The following is a 5,000-nucleotide window of genomic DNA, read 5'->3' on the forward strand; positions in this document are numbered from 1 at the left end:
AGGATCTCGAAGGGACAAGGGACAGGCCGCGGGGGGGAACGACAGGGACAATCATGCGGGGGGCTGTCTGCCCCGGCTCGCAAGACGGAGGCCAGGCCTCGGCAGCGGGCACGTCACGCCACGAGATCGGGGATTGCGAGGAGAGCCAACGCATGGGCGCGCGCACGACAATTTAATGCCACGCCCACGCCAGCGTAGAGCTCTCCTCGCAATCCCCAAGCTCGGCGGTCCGCACCAGCCGCGTCGGCCAGGCCTCCATCTTGCGAGCACGGGCAGCTGCCACCGCAGCCGGAGGCGAAGGATCTCGAAGGGACAAGGGACAGGCCGCGGGGGGGAACGACAGGGACAATCATGCGGGGGGCTGTCAGCCCCGGCTCGCAAGACGGAGGCCAGGCCTCGGCAGCGGGCACGTCACGCCACGAGGTCGGGGATTGCGAGGAGAGCCAACGCATGGGCGCGCGCACGGCAATTTAATGCCACGCCCACGCCAGCGTAGAGCTCTCCTCGCAATCCCCAAGCTCGGCGGTCCGCACCAGCCACGTCGGCCAGGCCTCCGACTTGCGAGCAGGGGCAGCGGCCACCGCCGCCGTGACGTCGCGGCAAGCAGACAGCCGCGCAGCAGCTGCCAGCACCTTGGCACAAGCACGGCAAATGAATGCCACGCCCACGCCGCGGATAAGCAGCCCCAACGCGCCCGACGGCTTGGAGCGGGTCCCGAAGACGGTGGCCGGAATCGGGTCGTCGCCGGCCGGAAAACGGGTCATCGATGCCGGCAATACTTCGGGCCATGAGGCCCCCCACCTTAGTCCGAGTTTAGCAACAGCCCACATATCCCCCGCGGCAGGCCTATGGGCGCCAGGCCAGCGCGCCCCATGGCCAGTCAGGGGGCACCCCCCTAAAGAGCAATAAGTGTCATTGAAGCTCTGGCAGGGGGAGACACTACTAGGTCCCAGCTGTCACCCCCCCTCTAAAAAATTCATTTCTTGGTATTTTGAGCTGAAATTTTGCACAGAGGTTGGCAAAAATCCAATCCAACTTTATTAATTTTTCCAGAATTTTTCGAGGTCGGGAAGTATTTTTTTTTATTTTCCTACCATTAAAAATCGAGGAAATCGGAAAAAATAGGAACCGGCCCGGAATGACCCCAAATTCAGTGGGCAGCCTCATAAAAATATGGCTGATTTTACTGGATTGATTTCATGTGGAAAGCACGACGTTTTGTTGTAGGAATGCGGGAACCCCGGCGGCTCGCCTGCCGCGGCCAGCGACGTCGGGCTGGCCCCTGCAGCGCCTAGCCTCTCCCACGCGGGGGGCAGGCCAGAACGCGGGGGGCCAGGGCCCGAAGGCAGCCCCCCCGCGGGCGAGAGAGCAAGCCAGCAGGGGCTGTCGCCTGCCGCGGCCAGCGACGTCGGGCTGGCCCCTGCAGCGCCTAGCCTCTCCCACGCGGGGGGCAGGCCAGAACGCGGGGGGCCAGGGCCCGAAGGCAGCCCCCCCGCGGGCGAGAGAGCAAGCCAGCAGGGGCTGTCGCCTGCCGCGGCCAGCGACGTCGGGCTGGCCCCTGCAGCGCCTAGCCTCTCCCCCGCAGGGGGCAGGCCAGAACGCGGGGGGCCAGGGCCCGAAGGCAGCCCCCCCGCGGGCGAGAGAGCAAGCCAGCAGGGGCTGTCCGCGCGTCGCGCGGCGCGGCATGGCTGCGGGGGCCGCGCGCGCAGCGCCCAAGCGCCCAAGGGCCCCCAAGGGCCCCAGGCCCTCAGGCCCCAGCGCCCCAGCGCCCAGCGCGGGCGGGCGCGCGCGCGCGTGTGGTCTTTGAGGGGCGCCGGCCTGGTGGCTCCCTAAAGAGCAATAAGTGTCATTGCAGCTCTGGCAGGGGGAGACACTACTAGGTCCCAGCTGTCACCCCCCCTCTAAAAAATTCATTTCTTGGTATTTTGAGCTGAAATTTTGCAGAGAGGTTGGCAAAAATCCAATCCACCTTCATTAATTTTCCCAGAATTTTTCGAGGTCGGGAAGTATTTGTTTTAATTTTCCTACCATTAGAAATCGAGTAAATCCGCAAAACTAGGAACCGGCCCGGAATGACCCCAAATTCAGTGGGCAGCCTCATAAAAATATGGCTGATTTTACTGGATTGGTTTCATGTGGAAAGCACGACGTTTTCTTGTAGGAATGCGGGAACCCCGGCAGCTCGCCTGCCGCGGCCAGCGACGTCGGGGACGCTGGCCTGCGCTGTCGAGCCCGCGAGGGCTGTCTCCGCGGCAGGCCCCCCCTGAACGGGGCACGACAGGCCACCGCGCTGGCTCGTCCAGCGTCGACAGTCCCTCGTCCAGGTTTCAGATCGCGCCAAGTCGAACCCATGACCTGCTCAAGCCATCGTGCGCTGCCGAATTCGCATCTGCGTGTAGGCTGCCATTCCACGCGGCAGCCCCTGTTTTCGTCAGCGTGCCCCCCTGACGAATTTTCCTGCCTGGCCCAGTCCAGCGTCCAGCCCCTGTTCGTCGAAAAATCTGCGCTGCTGATTTTCCACGACGAGCCTACTTTCGTCAGCGTGCCCCCCTGACGAATTTTCCTGCCTGGCCCGGCCAGTCCAGCCCCTGTTCGTCGAAAAATCTGCGCTGCCGATTTTCCACGCGGCAGCCCCTGTTTTCGTCAGCGTGCCCCCCTGACGAATTTTCCTGCCTGGCCCGGCCAGTCCAGCCCCTGTTCGTCGAAAAATCTGCGCTGCCGATTTTCCACGCGGCAGCCCCTCTTTTCGTCAGCGTGCCCCCCTGACGAATTTTCCTGCCTGGCCCGGCCGGTCCAGCATCCAGCCCCTGTTCGTCGAAAAATCTGCGCTGCCGATTTTCCACGCGGCAGCCCCTCTTTTCGTCAGCGTGCCCCCCTGACGAATTTTCCTGCCTGGCCCGGCCGGTCCAGCATCCAGCCCCTGTTCGTCGAAAAATCTGCGCTGCCGATTTTCCACGCGGCAGCCCCTGTTTTCCTCAGCGTGCCCCCCTGACGAATGTTCGTCGAAAAATCTGCGCTGCCGATTTTCCACGCGGCAGCCCCTGTTTTCCTCAGCGTGCCCCCCTGACGAATGTTCGTCGAAAAATCTGCGCTGCCGATTTTCCACGCGGCAGCCCCTCTTTTCGTCAGCGTGCCCCCCTGACGAATTTTCCTGCCTGGCCCGGCCGGTCCAGCATCCAGCCCCTGTTCGTCGAAAAATCTGCGCTGCCGATTTTCCACGCGGCAGCCCCTCTTTTCGTCAGCGTGCCCCCCTGACGAATGTTCGTCGAAAAATCTGCGCTGCCGATTTTCCACGCGGCAGCCCCTCTTTTCGTCAGCGTGCCCCCCTGACGAATTTTCCTGCCTGGCCCGGCCGGTCCAGCATCCAGCCCCTGTTCGTCGAAAAATCTGCGCTGCCGATTTTCACCGACGAGCCTACTTTCGTCAGCGTGTCCCCTTGACGAATTTCCCTGCCTGGCCTGGACAGTCCATCTTCCAGCCCATGTTCATCGAAAAATCTGCGCTGCCGATTTCCCCGACGAACCTGCAGCTGCACAAATCTGCGCTGCCGATTTCCCCCCCTGTCGGCATGGCTGCCGCTGCCCCGATGTCCAGACCAACAGTCTTTTTTGTCGACTTTGCCGATTTTGTCCGCGCTGCCGATTCCAACACTACCCCCTGCATCCAAACCAGCATTGTTTCGTCAGCTCTTCCCCTGACGATTTTAGCCCTGTAACAAACAGTAGGCCTCCAATCCCGCCAACGGGAGCCAAGTTGATAGGGAAGAGAATTGAATGACGCGCCTGGTCCTCGCACCCCGCCACCCGAGGGGCCTTTTTCCCGGCAGCCTCTGAAAAACTCTAGCTTTCACGGTCCTCGCCGCCCCTCACCACCATGGCAGGCCTCTAATCCCACCCATCAGCAGTTGTAGCCGATAGGGCAGTGATTTGAATGACGCGTCGCGGGCCGCCGGGTCATCTCACCCGGCCATTAATTGGAGCGTTTTTGGCTGGCCGAGGATGGGGGGATGGATCTCTTCTTCCGAAAAAGCAAACAGTACATCGGGAGTTATGTTGACGGGGCATGGAATTGAATGACCCGTCGCGGGCCGCCGGGTCATCTCACCCGGCCATCCCGGGGAGCGTTTTTCCCGGCAGCATCGGGGAAACTCTTGCTTTCACTGCCCGCTGCCCAAGTCCCCACTCGCATCGGCCCCCCGCGCCAACAAGCCAACGCTGCCGAATCGGCAGACACTGCTGCCGAGTCTGCCGACACTGCCCCGCGGGCTGCCACTGCCCCAGTGTCTAAACCAGCGGTCTTTCTCATCGAGCCTTGGACTATCCAGTCCGTCCTGACTCATCGCCAGCACCTGCTGCCGATTCTGCCGACTTTGCCGATTTTCTCGGCGCTGCCGATTCCAACACTGCGCCCACCGTGTCTGAACCAGCGCTGTTTCCTCAGCGTGTCCCCTCGACGAATTTTCCTGCCTGGCCTGGACAGTCCACCGTCCAGCCCGTGTTCGTCGAAAAATCTGCGCTGCCGATTCTGCCGACTTTGCCGATTTCGTCGGCGCTGCCGATTCCACCACTGCCCGCCGTGCCTGAACCAGCGCTGTTTCGTCAGCGTGTCCCCTCGACAAATTTTCCTGCCTGGCCTGGACAGTCCATCGTCCAGCCCATGTTCGTCGCAAAATCTGCGCTGCCGATTTTCCCCGACGAACCTGCAGCCGCACAAATCTGCGCTGCCGAATCTGCCGACACTGTCCCGCGGGCTGCCACTGCCCCAGTGTCTAAACCAGCAGTCTTTCTCGTCGAGCCTTGGACTATCCAGCCCGTCCAGACCCATCGCCAGCACCCGCTGCCGATTCTGCCGACTTTGCCGATTTCGTCGGCGCTGCCGATTCCAACACTGCCCGCCGTGCCTGAACCAGCGCTGTTTCGTCAGCGTGTCCCCTCGATGAATTTTCCTGCATGGCCCGGCCAGTCCAGCGTCCAGCCCATGTTCGTCGAAAAATCTGCGCT

The sequence above is a fragment of the Populus nigra genome, chromosome 2 (genome assembly GCF_951802175.1).
Source record: "Populus nigra chromosome 2, ddPopNigr1.1, whole genome shotgun sequence".
Taxonomy (NCBI): domain Eukaryota; kingdom Viridiplantae; phylum Streptophyta; class Magnoliopsida; order Malpighiales; family Salicaceae; genus Populus; species Populus nigra.